This window comes from Talpa occidentalis, unplaced genomic scaffold (genome assembly GCF_014898055.3).
Source record: "Talpa occidentalis isolate TD23 unplaced genomic scaffold, MPIMG_talOcc4v2.1 talOcc4.3, whole genome shotgun sequence".
In the NCBI taxonomy this organism is placed as follows: Eukaryota; Metazoa; Chordata; class Mammalia; order Eulipotyphla; family Talpidae; genus Talpa; species Talpa occidentalis.
Genome location: NW_023603184.1, coordinates 140645187 through 140659800, shown reverse-complemented (window position 1 = coordinate 140659800; position 14614 = coordinate 140645187). Strand labels below are relative to the sequence as shown.

At 43.5% G+C, this 14614-nt stretch overlaps 1 long non-coding RNA gene across 2 annotated transcripts; it reads right to left on the bottom strand.

Annotated features, from left to right (window-relative positions):
- Positions 1-1833: 1833 nt before the first annotated feature.
- LOC119254856 (uncharacterized) lies at positions 1834-14294 on the bottom strand. 2 transcript variants are annotated; one of them, XR_005127382.2, is made up of 3 exons: positions 14238-14294; positions 13326-13386; positions 1834-2707 (listed from the first exon to the last, which is right to left on the bottom strand). It is a non-coding gene; the product is annotated as an uncharacterized LOC119254856 (long non-coding RNA). The 2 variants fall into 2 exon arrangements; XR_005127383.2 differs by lacking the exon at positions 1834-2707 and adding an exon at positions 8839-9451.
- Between the last annotated feature and the right edge of the window lie 320 nt (positions 14295-14614).

Sequence of the window (14614 nt, the reverse complement as noted above, 5' to 3'; positions counted from 1 at the left end):
GTGCATGTATAAACAAAGCAAGCAAACAAACAAATAAATAAATAAATAACATGCCTCTATTAAAAAAAAAAAAAAAAAAAAAAAAAAAAAGACCTTATAAGCCATTCATAACAGGCCACAGCTGTTACTGTTGCTGCTGCAAAATATCAGCTGTGGGTCACAATGGAGCTTCATCCAGCTCAATACCACAACCAGGGTTCTGAGGATGTAAACTAGGACTTCCCAGCTCCATTTCCAGAGGTTTTCTCCCATTGCTCAGGAGGACGTGAGTCCGGTGCCCCCTCCAATCACCTGGGGTACCAGGGCTCTTGTCCAAACAGGCCAGCATTCTCAACATAACTTCGTCCTCTCCTCACCCCTGTCCCCTTGGTGTTATTGACCTTCCATAAGACCAAGCCACCAGGATGGTGTCTGCCTCCAACTTTGCGGTCAAAGTTGGCGTTAGCCCTGGCTCCAGCTACAAGACTCTCTCCCTTCTGGGTCCACTGCTGACCCTGCAGCCCTGCTTAGGTCCTGCTACCATCTCACAGAGGTGGCACAGCAAATGTGACTCCTGGGCCACAGTTCACAATTTCTCTGAGGTTGTGCTAGTGTGCAGGAGACCCCTCCACCTGAGGGTTAGCTCCTACTCCTCAGACAATCAGGACCGTACCGGTTAAACGCACAAAAATGGAGACACCATCCTCAGGAGAAGCGATTCAGCCTAGGGCAGAGAAGTTCCATCCAAATGCTGGGGGGAAGATTCAGCCCCTGAGAAGTCCTCCTCATGCCCAGAACCAGGGCAATGACCACAGACTACCCCCTTACTGAACAGTCCCTCTATTTCCCCAGGACCCCCTCCCCAGTAATTTCAACATGCCATTCTCTCTCCCTCTTGGTGAGGACATGGGTTTTGGAGTGAGAAGTGGACCCAAGTGTGTGGGATTTATTAGAAATCCCCAAAATCCTCTTCACAGCTCTTGGGCCAAAGAGCTATGGGTTACCTTGAGCACTGAGGATTTGAAATAAATGTGGATCTTGATATGAAACCACGGTGACCAGTTATAAAATTGTTCTAGAATTCTTATATAAAACTCACAAATAAAATCATCTTTCCTTATAATGACATTGTGAAAGTTTCCAGTGTATTGTCACACTCTCGGCAGAAGTGAGACGTTTCAGTACTACACATGTATAAGGGAGTGTTCATGGTTCTTTGTATGCTGCCATCAATGTGGTAAGTATTCAGAAGGATAGTTATTGGGTAGACACCAAAAATTTTAGGAACATTACTTAGCTAATGGACTAAAAGAATCTAAATGTTGAAGGGACTCCAGAAGTCATCTTATCTGCTTCCATTGTTACTTGCATTCCACTTTCCTGTATTGGTAGGAATGCATTTGGCTACATATAACAGAAACTCTGATAGCTGAGCCTTAAACAATGATGTCTTTTTCTCACACAGCTAGGGGTCTGGACTTGCAGCCTTTGGTTTAGCAGCTCGGTGGTGTCAGATTCAGGTGACTCTACCTGAATCTCTTAGCCTCGTCCTCCTGCTTCCAGCTCCTTGCATCACATCTGCATTCATGGCAGAATAAAGGGATGAGGAGGTAGCCACCATCTACATCTGCCCCTTATCAAGAAATAAAAATCTCACCCAAATGCTCCAACAGTAAATTTTTCCAAGGTTCAAGATCCTCTAAGGTCAGAACTGGGTTGTCTGCTGACCCTAGTATAATATTGAGGTATCATTGGAAAGGCAGAAAGTAGGTGTATGGGCAGGACGGGCACTGAGCAGGCTATCTATGATCAGGCAGACAGATAAAGGAGAGTCTTGGAGCCCTCGGTGGCTTTTTTAGGCTTTTATTGAACTTTACATGCATTGCAGCAACCAGGTACAAGGCAGGCAGGGGTGCAGGAGCTGGGGGGGCCAGGAGGCCAAGCCCCTGGCAAGTCTTCTCTCTGGGATTCTCTGGAATCTTTCTACCCTTCTCTCTCCTCTCTCTTGCTTCTGCTTCTCTTTCTGACTCTGTCTATACTCCTCCCATGGCCCACAGAAGTAAACAACACAACAATGTAACAACTGCAGGTGCCCCATCAGGCAGGCAATCCTAATGGTAGGAGGGTAGAAAAGCCTGAAAAACATTTACCCTCCAGTAGGGAAGGACATTAAATAGGAAATGTTGAGTAATGGTCAGATTTCCCTAACTATTCATCCTTGTTTGACATCTTTAGGGCCAGGGAACAGCCTATTCCATTTTTGGCAGCTCTAGAAAGCTCTTTTTATTTTGAAACAGAATCTGCTTCCCTAGAGACTGTCCTGATGGGGCTATGAAAAAGAAAGTGACTATTTATTGTTGACATCCATACAAATATTCAAAGGCAGCTGTCATATCTCTTCTAAGTCTCCTCTCATCCACATGAAACGTTTCCAGTTGAGTCATCATGTGACATGACTTCACCTTTTGATGCTGGCCTCTGGGTCTGTTTCAGTTTACAGATGTTTCTACTAGATTTTTGTTGCCCTAAATTGCATCATTGGTCAAGGGGTAACCTGAGCAAAGTTAGATAAATCAGATGATTATCTCCAATGTTCTTGGTTATCATGAAGGCAGCGCAAGCCTGTGTTATCTTCTGCGTACTTCCTGCTGATGATTCAGCCAACTAGAGACCGTGAATCTTTTTCATTCTTTCATCTTCCTTTACTTGTGTATTTGGTCCAGGAATCCTAGAGCAGAATTTATACTTGTTAGTTATATATTTTATGTTGTTTAACTTAACTTGTATTTCTAGTTTACTGAGTTCTTTTCTGATTTTAATTCTATTGTCCCCAACATCAGCTACTTTTTCCACACTCACCCTATCTGCCAATGATACAAATTAATGCTGTGTGTAACTTCAAATAAAACCCTATTAAGTACTTTCAAAATAAAGGTCAGAATGGCAGCAAGGGCTTTATGGCTCAATATCCAAAGTATGTAAAAAGTCATACAAACAACCAACCAACCCACTCAAAAAATAGGTTTGTATGGATCCCTCTTTAAAGAAGATGCATAGGTGACTAAAAGATACATGAAAAAATGTTCAAAGTTACTTTTTTTTTTTTTTTTAGAAAAATGCAAATCAAACCACAATGAGATATCACCTATTCATGTCAGAATGGCCTATCTCAAAAATGCTGGAACCTAGTATGCATTGGAAAAAGGAACTCTCATTCTCCCTTGATGGGGTTGTAAATTGGTTCAGCCCCTATGGAAAATGGTATGGAGATCCTTGAAAATGTAAAAATGGAAATACATATCACCCAGGGATATCTCTCCTAGGTATTTATCCAAAGAATATGAGAACTCTACTTCAAAAATTTATACACCCCTTGTTCATAGTAGCACTGTCCCCAATAGCTAAGACATGGGCAAAACCTCAGTTCCCACCCATAAATGACTGGATAAAGAAGCTGTGTTATATGCATTCAGTGGAATACTACTCTGCTATTAAAAAGATGAAATCTATCCCTTTGCAAAAACATGGATGAAACTTGAAGTGGTTATGCTGAGTAAAACAAGTCAGAATTGAAAAAAATTATTAGGTGGTTTCTCTCATATATGGAATATAAATAACCAAAGTCAATGAATTAACCAATCACAACAAAAACAACTCTTAGATTTTGTGAAAAATATATAGTGGTGGGCCTCCCCGGTGGCACAGCGGTTGAGCGCTGGGTTGCGAGGCTGCCCGCGGCTTCTACAGCGCCTGTTCGATCCCCGGCTGCTCCCCAGCCACAGGGTGAGGGGCCCACATGGCGCGCAGACCTCTCCTGCCGCCCACTGCTCCCCTCAGCAGTGTACTTCGGTCCCTCTGCCCGCTCTGCTCCCCGCTCTGGCTCTGGTGAATTCTCTCACCCTCCCGCGCTTCTGACTGTACCCAGTGCTAGTATAAATAAATAAACAAATCTTTAAAAAAAAATATATATAGTGGTTACCAGAGGGGAAGGGGAGGTGGCGGAAAGGGAAGGGTGTCAGCATAATAGTGGGTTCACCCTAGAACTTGAATAGTGGTTGAAGTGAGTCTTATAGTCACATAGAGGTAAAGTGGTACCCCTGAAATATCTATAATTTTATAAATCAATGGAAAATCAATCAATACAAAGGAAAATAAATAAAAATCTAGTAAGTATGACTATATTTCAACTTAACTAGTTGTTTAAATTTAGTTTTAAAAAAAGTAGGAATGGATGCTTTCAAATAGTGTCTTCTTTTCTAAAATAATATTGACCATTTAGTGGGGTCTGGGCACACATTATGGATTCAGCTCATAATCATCCAGCCCACATCTCACCTTTTGTTTTAAGGATGTTACAATAACTTCTTTCAACACTTTCCAAAAATTCTGATCTACAGATCATTCGATCAGTCTCCAGAGCAAATAACTTAGAACCTGGGGGATTTTATGTATGAGGGCTTTTTCCAATGTGTCCACACCAGTTCCCGGAGAGCACTAATTCCCTTCTGAGTTCCTCAAATTAACCTTTATATACTCCAGTCTACCCCTTTCTGTGGCCACGTTGCCCTTATATACCAGATACTAGAAACACAGGGCAAAATTTGAACTGAATCACAGTAACTGCTTTCATGAAATTGCACATCAGACCAGGCACAAAGGCAAAAGTGATGTGCAATTAAAGTTATCTTTGAAAAATCTCTCAAATGACTCACAAAGTCTGGTGTGCACAGCACTGTCTTGTATAATCTTTTTCAACATCAAAGTTTGACAATGACACCGAGACTGACTTAAGAAGGTTACAGAAGGAAGCCCATCGGGAAGCACTTAAAATATTTTATCAAATCCATCTAATTCAGTGAGTAAGGGAAGGGTGGAGAATTCTAAATTATCCCTGCTTGTCAGTAAGGTTTAATGTGTGTGGTTTTAATAGGAACCCTTTACAGTCTTAAAACATGGTAACAGATTTTTTGTTTGTATGAGGATTGAAAATTACTATCTATGAAAGTACCTAGGAGACAGGGTCTGATACCCAGCAGATTTTAATCTAAAATTTTCTGGGTTAAATACATATATATGCACACTATTTTTTTTTTTTTTTTTGAAAGGTTAGAGAAACGATCTTGGCCACTGACATCTTATTTTTCCAAAGTAGCTCTTCTCCTTCATGACCTGGGGCGTTGATCTTGTGATGATCCCTCGCTGTAAGTTGATCCTTGTAGTCAGTTTCTAGAATAATGCAATTATAGAGTTGAAAAGCAGACTTTGTTCCAAGATGAAAGTTAGCTTACATGGCTGACTTCATCATTTACCAGCTATGTGGCCTTGGGCAAGTTAACTTAGCATTTTTAAATTTATTTCCCTGTCTTTGGGAAAGGCTTTTTGTTGACTGCAGCAAGGATTTAAGGCAAGATGTAAAGCATCCAGCCCAGTGTAGATTCATGTGTCTAAGTTACACATCCATGTCATGTTTCGGGAAAAGACAGTTTATTTCAAAAAGCTATGAAGTGAAATTATTTCAATGAGAATTAATGTGATTCATGAGAATTATGAGAATTAATGGAAAACATTCAGGTAACCTGAAACTCAGGATTCCTTTTATCCACTGACATTGCCTCTAACCACACTACGTAACAGTTTAAAATGAGTGGCGTACATAATGAGTGAAAATAATGACGTGTTTTATGGAGTCATTCTTCCCTTTAAAATGTTGACTTGGGTGTATTTGTTTCCAAAGCTTGCCTCAACACAGTACCGCAAGCTGGGAGGTTTAAAACAACAGAATTGTGTTGCTTTGCAGTTCTGGAGGTCATATTAAGATGTGACAGGACCACCTATTCTCTGACATTTCCATTCTAGGGGAGAATCCTCCTTTGTCTCTTCTGGAACCCGGTGTCTATTGGTCATCCTTGCCTTGTAGATGCATCATTCCTGTCCCTTTGCTGTCTTCCCTATATGTGTCTTCACATTTTTTCTGTGTTTCTGTTCAAATTTCCCTTTTTGTAGGGACACCTGTCATATTAGATTAGGGCCCAACCCTGAAGACCTCGTTATAACTACAAAGATTCTATTTCCAAAGAAGGTCAAATTCTGTGGTACTGCAGGTTAGGATGTCAACATTTTTTCTTGGGAGAACACAATTCACTGGACTTAACAGAACCCATAACACTGGACTTAGGCAAAGAATTAGCTGGTCGAGAAGTGGCCAGAGAAGCTTACTTCAAGAGGTGAGCACAGTTCGTAAGGGGAAGAGGGAAAGGAAGAATTTTCCAAACCCACTCTGTGAACACTATTTGTAGAAGTACATGGAAATATCTATGGAGACTGAGAAGGAGTAGTCTGCATAAGGCCTTCACGTCTTGTCATTTTTTCACCCTTTGACAATAAAAGTGTCCACTGTCTTCACTATTTATCTCAGCATTCAGAATAAATAGCAATATATAAGACTTTCCGCATTCTTAGCCCAAGCCACAGCATAATTTAGCACTGACTTATATGTCTTCTATACAAATTAGCCGAAGTGGGAAGTAACACATACCAGTTTCACACTGAAGAGAAACTGCAACAGGGTGGTCCCCAGGAAAGGGGGAGGTTCCCTGCCCCACCCAAGGGAGGGTGGAGCAATCTGTTATAGGACAGGGAGAGGGGCAGCCCAAGCCCCGCAAACCTGCCTATTCTAAATGGGTTCTGCCATCCGCCGCATCAACACAAAACATAGGAGACTTTAATGGGAAGGACCTTTAATAAAACTAGGAAACAATACAGGTAAGGCAAAGAGTCTAGTTTCTAAATGAAGCACCCAAAGTTACCCATCCCCTCGTGGGTAAAAGTCCATCCATATGGGATTGGCCCAGAGCAAGGCCCCAAAGCCTGCCACAAGTCTAAAGCATCTTCCAGTGGGGACCCACAGAGAAGGGTCACAAACAACCGGACAAGCCCGGAAGGAAAAGAGCAAAATCAACATCAAGATAAAAGCTGCCATGGTCACCTCCCCACGGGTCTCACCCACATCTGTGTCACCCAGTCCACGACCAAAAGACAAGCGCAGTTTCTTCACGTGTCTCTAGGCTCCATGCGCCTCTTCCAGGTCTCCTGGCTCCATCCTGCTTCCTTCCTCAGTCTCTTCCGGCAGCTTCTTCTTTTGCTGCTCAGCTCCACCCTCCCTTGGGTGGGGCAGGGAACCTCCCCCTTTCCTGGGGACCACCCTGTTGCAAAACCACACCTCAATAAATATTAACTGTTTTCTACCTTCTGTTGACTGTCAGTTTTCCAAAAGTTAATTTTATTACATTTATTATGGCAAAGAAAACTACTATCTTGACAGGAACCCTCAGTGCCTCAGAAGGAGGGGTTCAGAGAGGGCTACTTATAGGATTGGGGGGTGGGGCTGATGTTTCTATACAATTGATATCAGGCACAGTTTATGACATAGTTTAGGATTGGGGGCACATCTCGTTAAGGATTTCAGTGAATATCTATCTAACAGACCAGTTATTTTCACAGGTGATCCAATTCCTGTTAGGTGAGCTGTTCGCCCACATGAGCACACTGGTTTCTTGGGTAGTTTGTAAGAAACTCCTGAAGCAAATAGTTAAATTATTTATTGGCAATAATTTCTGGAACATGTTAACACAGGTGTCATTGGTTCTTGACCTCCTCATATTTTTGGACACAACCCAAAATTACTTTAATTGAGGAATAATAGTTGAATAAGTAAACGTCTAAAATGATGAATACTTTCAGAGCACTGTTTTCAGGAGATGAAAGTGCTCTCTGTTTTTGTGATAGAAAGACTGCAGGCAGACAGATAGGCATGTCTTACAAATTCAGCATATTGGCCAAAATACCTAGATACTTCTCACCTACTGTCAAGGTTTGGTGTTGCGAGCCAGCCGCAGCAGTCTGGGTGTCAGGGGTTCCTGAAGGATGGGAAGGCGTCGGCGCAATTGTAGAGAAAATGGTAAGGGAAGGGGGAGAGGGAATGAGGAGACACAGACACTTGATCAGGGTGCTGACATCATCCTCCTGAGGGTCTCAGCAGCCCTTTATTTATACTCAGCAAATCGTGAGTACACAAGCATAAGGTAGGAAGATAACAATCATCACATGTCCTTTTTCAGGAGCCACCAAGGGTCTGTTTGCCTTCCGGCAGAGGTGTAACATTTATTATTCTTTGTCTTAAAGAAGGCACAGTTGCTAAACAAATATTTTCAAAATAGTTATTTACTTTAAACAATCCAACAGTTATTGTATTACTAGCAAAAAGTGTATGTGTCTACAATTAACATTTCTAAGTTTGCCATGGTGAACGATTAACTATGGGCTGAGGGAAACAAAGGGCAGGAAGTTACCTGGGGGAAGGGAGACAAAGGAATTTTTTCTAACTAACCTACAAAGTTTAGACCAACATATAACTAATTGATTAAAGTAAAAAACAGAAGGCTTTTATTTAGAAATTATTATCTATATTGTTTTAGCTCTACCAGTCATAAAATTGCTGTTGACTTATTCTTGAATGCATACTCTAACAGCTACCATACCAATTGTCATCTTCAGGGGAATCAGCCCTAAACAAACAGGAAGAATTTAGCAGGAGTTAGCTATGGCCCCTCCTGGCTCATCAGGAATTTTCTTACACTTGGAGCATGGATCACGTCTGCCACCCAACTATCTTTAAAGTAATGGAATTTCCTTCTCCAATTAGCTCTTGCCTCAAAGGACCACATCTCCATATTAAAGACTTGGCCAAGGGATGTTTACAGCCTTTTGTTCCCAGAAGTTTTTTCACTTGTTAATGTAAGGCCAAATGTTGACTGCCTTTTGGCAGAGAAGGACTAATTTTATAAAAAATGTAATATTTGTATCATGCAGTGCCATTTGCCATCAAATTGGTTATTCAGTAATTGATCAGTATTTGCAGTTTTACTTTTAAATGCGTATTTTTAGCAATGGTAGAAACTAGCCATAAACAAATGAGGAGAATCTTGGAGTCAGCTAACGAGATTCCTGATTTTTCAGAAATCCGCCCCAAGCCCGGACTTTTGTCAGACGACATGAGTAGCATGGCTCCCAATAGTTTGGACCATGTAACATGCAGCATGTTACATGATATAGGCCATGTACGTTAACTAAGTTAGGAAATATTAACATGATAGCACTGAACAAAATCCCCATTATTATCAGCACTGATTCTCAAAATTGAAGCATGTGGGAAGCAAGTCTACCAGACATGTGTGAAGCTGCCATCTTAGAGAGTTTTTTCCTGAATAAATGGACTGCTGAAATAGCAATGTTCCCCCATAGCAGATCAGCATGTCTTGAAATCAGACGGCGGTATTTTCAGCAACAGCTATCACTGGGTTGATGACATAAACATTAGTACTGCGTCTGTGTGAGGGTTTGTCTTTCTTCTATTCTCTGACTCTTGGGACCAAGCACTTCATTCATCCATCTTGGCGACACAGAGCTGAGAGGCCTGAGGCAGTGAAGGAAGGCAAAGTTGCAAAAGTGATGGAGGATAAGAATAAAAAAATTGAAAAGGGGGCATCACAAGACTCACACAAGGAGGTGGGGATAGAAGGGATTAAGACAGCCATTAATCCAGCTATAGAAACTATCAGATGCCATAGGGAGGGTCAGGAGCACAGACTTGAAAGTGAAGATATGGGGATTAAGGTACAAACCATCCATCCACAAAGACGAGCCCTCCTACATAAAGAAGACAATAAAACCTAATGCTTGTTGATTTTGATTTTTACTTTATTATAATTAGTCTTTTTCCTGGTCCCTTTATTTAGGTTTTCTAAATTCCTGCTATGAGTGAGACCATCTGGTATTTTTCTTTTTCTTTCTGGCTCATTTCGCTGAGCATGAGCCCTTCCAGCTCCATCCATGTTGCTGCAAATGGCATGAGCTTATCTTTTTTTTTTTTTTTTTTTTAATTTTTTTTTTTAAAGATTTATTTTTATTTATTTATACAAGCACTGGGCACAGTCAGAAGCGCGGGAGGGTGAGCGAATTCACCAGAGCCAGAGCGGGGAGCAGAGCAGGCAGAAGGACTGAAGTACACTGCTGAGGGGAGCAGCGGGCGGCAGGAGAGGTCTGCGCGCCATGTGGGACCCTCCTCCTCCGGTGGCCGGGGAGCAGCCTGGAATTGAACCGGCGCTGCAGAGGCTGCGGGCAGCTTCGCAACCCGGCGCTCAACCGCTGCGCCACCGGGGAGGCCCTATCTTTTTTGATTAACCAGAGACACACTGGGGTTGGGGGGAGGAGGGAGAAAGGTCAAAACAAGGGGGGTGGGAATTGTATGGGGACTATAACCAAGATGAAAATGCATACATTGTACAAAAATGATGTAAAAATTACATAAAATTTAAAAAAATAATAATAATTAAAAAAAGAAGACAGGAAAAAACCAAGAATGGTTATATTAAGAATCTTATTAAACAGATAATGAACATATATTTAATAAATAAGGAGTACTTTAGAAGCGATACTGCTTCTTATCAAGACAAAATGCTGTTTTTCCTGCTTCCCCTCTTCTATTTAAAATTCTATACTGAGGGCCTCCCCGGTGGCGCAGTGGTTGAGCGCTGGGTTGCGAAGCTGCCCGCGGCTGCAGCGCCGGTTCGATCCCCGGCTGCTCCCCAGCCACCGGAGGAGGGTCCCACATGCGCGCAGACCTCTCCTGCCGCCCGCTGCTCCCCTCAGCAGTGTACTTCGGTCCTTCTGCCTGCTCTGCTCCCCACTCTGGCTCTGGTGAATTCTCTCACCCTCCCGCGCTTCTGACTGTACCCAGTGCATGTATAAACAAAACAAACAAACAAACTAAATAAATAAAAAAATGCCTCTATTTAAAATAAATAAATAAATAAAAATATAAAATTCTATACTGAGCTAAAAAATATTAACCCTGAATTTCAATAAAATTACTTTTTAAGAAGTTAAAAAAAAAAAAACCCAACGTAATGCTGCCCCCACAAAGGGGCAGTCATCCTTTGCCCACCTGTGACTATGCAGGTGCCACTTTTCACCAACTCTCTTCTCTGCAGGGCAGCAGCCTCCTGCCTGCCAGTGACCTGCGCCATGCTGGGACTTCTCTTCACTGACCTCCCTCAGCGGAGGCCGCTCTCCTCAAGGCCGCCCGCCTGCAGCCGTGCAGGCCTCTCTCAGCAAACCTGTCCCTTTGGGGCAGCTCTTTCTGCCTGCTTGTGTCTATGCGAGTGTCTTCATTTTCTGTCCCTTTTTCTAATAAACCTGCTCTTTTAAATAAATCATCTCTGTCTCCTGGAGAAACTCACCTGGGAAACTCGTCCTGCACTGCTGAAAGGGGAGCGCTGGTGAAACCTTTCCCAGAGTGAACCCCAGGACTCTGCACTCCAAACCCACTGACTCCAAAAAGGACATCAAAAGGAATCAACGAGCCCCTTCATGGCCCCTGGGAACGAGCGAATGCCATGTTTTCAAGCCCATTGTGAACCAAGTCACCCAATCCTGTTGTTAGGGGGAAAAGGCGGTCCCAAAGCTAATTCCATACAGGCTTTGTGGACTCCACCCCCACCCCAGGTCAAAGCCAAAGACACTGGGAACTCCAAATCCCATCACCACCAAAGGGAAGGTGGCTGGGACCTGAGGGTGGGGTTAAGCAGCCAGGTGGATACAAAAGGCAGACACGTGGGCTTTGGGGCTCTCTCCATTTTGGGGCGCTCGGCCAGCGCGGAGCCTCCGGCCAGCTCTGGGAGTGACTTTGGGTTTCCAGGTCGTCGGATCGGGTAGGACGCATTAAAGACTTTATTTCCCTATTTTTCCCCTGAGTTGTACATTTTCCTTATTTCCTTTCCTCTTGTAAATAAACCTTTTATTAACCCTTTTGTGTGTGTCTGTAGTAGAGTATTCATAAGTCCCTTTAAAGCGCGCGGGTGAGGACCCACAGCCAGGAACCCGTTTAATATCGGGGTTGCTCTATAACACTGTCAGCTCTGTTCTTGGTTTTTTCTAGTTCTCAATCTCTGGTTTCTGTTCCACCACACACAGCATGACCTTCCTCCTGCTCCCTACCATGACCTTCCTCCCACTCCCTACACACACACACACACACACACACACACACAGAGACACACACACACACACACACACACACAGTGATCGTCTGGCTAGAACGGAAAGCAGAACAGACTCTCCACCTGCTTGTCAATTAGGTCAAATCTTCACTGAGCGTTGTCTGTGGGAGTTGTTAATAACGATGCATCGGGCTTGCACAGAAACAAGGGCTCATCAGCCCTCTCCCCCAACCTTCCTCAACCCTGTCTCATCTCTGCAACTTGGGCAGGAGGGGAAGGTGACCTGCGCTGAGTGGCGAGCTCAGCTCCTCCCAGCATCTGATCTGTGTGCTTATCTCTCCTGGAGTTTTTCAGCCACCACTTCCTGCCTTGCTGTGTTAGCTAATAACACACTTCAATTTCTCAAACCAGTGCGGTCTCTCTTGTAACCCCTGCTGAATAAATGGCAACAAAAGTCTTTGGGCTGGCATTTAGTGGCAAACACTTAAATCCTGATTTCTGAGATAATGAATGACCTGGAAGGAAATGCTGTGTCTAAATGAAGCAGGCAGGGGGATGGATAATTGTTGGGCAGGATGCACCTGCTGGGGTTCCCTTTCAGTCTACACTGGGGATGCTGACAGCCAATCCGCCTTCACATTAGTTAGGTGTGATGGAGCACAAAGTGTTACTCATCAAGCCCTTGGGTCACAGAGGAAAAGTAGGGTTACTTCACCAATAAGAGGCCTATTCTCAGTTCCTAATACTTAGATCTTTACAATTGTACAACTTAGGCTTTTACAGTTTTCCTAAGGCACAGCCTCTCAACCATGCCAAGAGCCAGAGGAGCGAACAGAGGATCCCCAGGATCATGGGCAACATTGTGCCCCGCCCCCACTCCTGTGTCCATGTCCTAACCCTCAAAGCATGACTCCTTTGAGATAAGGCCTTTAAAGAGGTAATTAGGGTAGGGTGAGGTCATTAGGGTGGGCCCTGATCCAAAATTACTAGTGTCCTGGGAGGAAAAGGTAATTAGGACACTCACACCCACACACATGCACACACTCACTCTCACAATACACACACTCAATCACTCGCATGCATTTACACACATACACATGCACACATACTCACATTTGCATACATGTGCACACACCCCCACTCACATATGCACTCACTCTCACACACACATACACATGCACGCACACCCACTCACATATTCACTCACACACACACATGCACATGTGTGCGTGCCCACATGCCAGGGATGTCCACACAGAGCGAGGACACAGAATGAAGGCAGCCACCTACCAGCAAAGTGGAGAGACCTCCAGAGAAGGAGGTCTTGATCTTGAATCTCTGCTCTCCAGAACTGCAAGAAAATTAATTTCTGTTGTTTAAGCCCCCTCAATCTGTGGCTCTTTGTTATAGCATGCCTAGCAAACCAATAAACTCCATTTTACATGAAAGGATTTACCCAAGATCCCAGAGCTGCGATTTCACCAAGGCCTGTCATTGACGCTGCCTTTCAAATATAAATATAGATAAAAGCCCAATCAGGCTTAGCAGTGCCTGTAACTTTGCAGAAATCACAGATATTTTCTTATCAAATTAAAGTTATAGAGACCATGAGACAGCATTTACCCTCATCACTTTGAAATGACAGTAGCTATTAAATCCATTGCGAGGTCCTATTATCTAAAAAATGAAAAGGTACATATATTTCTTTACCACCAATTTGCTTTTTAAAGTATGTTCAAAATTGTATGTTAAGATCATTGACCTCTTTTGTGATCTTATATATGCTATTCTATACATTAAAAAATATTTTTCTGGGGCCTCCCCAGTGGCGCAGCGGTTGAGCGCTGGGTTGCGAAGCTGCCCGCGGCCTCTGCGGCGCCGGTTCGATCCCCAGCTGCTCCCCGGCCACCAGAGGAGGGTCCCACATGGCGCGCAGACCTCTCCTGCGGCCTGCTGCTCCCCTCAGCAGTGTACCTCGGTCCTTCTGCCTGCTCTGCTCCCCGCTCTGGCTCTGGTGAACTCTCTCACCCTCCAGCGCTTCTGACTGTACCCAGTGCATGTATAAACAAAACAAACAAACAAACAAATAAATAAATAAAACATGCCTCTATTTAAAAAAAAAAAATATATTTTTCTGAAATGTCTCTAGGTTTCACCAGACCATCAAAGATCCCAATGCAAAAAAAAAAAAAAGACCCTTACTGTCCTGTGAAGCAGCAGCATCCCTGTCCAGAGGAATCCAGTGTATCATTCCCTTTCAAGGCCATTCCTGGGAGAGCAGGAACTGAGCCTTGGAAAGGGGGGGGGGGGGGGGGGAGTGTGTGTGTTTGTGGGGGCGTGGCAAGGATAATGGTAAAAGACACTACTAGGTCTGAATCTGCAGCTTTTCCGGCCTCCTGGCTGAAGTTGAAGCCTCTGGTTAGAGAGGAGGAGGGGCAGACACAGCTGAAATAACTGTCAGGAGAAGCCTTCTGAGCATGGTTTGGGCTGTGCAGCATGCAATAACATTGGCCGATTTTATTTTATTTTTTTAGATTTATTTATGCATACAAGAACTGGGGTACAGGCCAGAGGTGGGG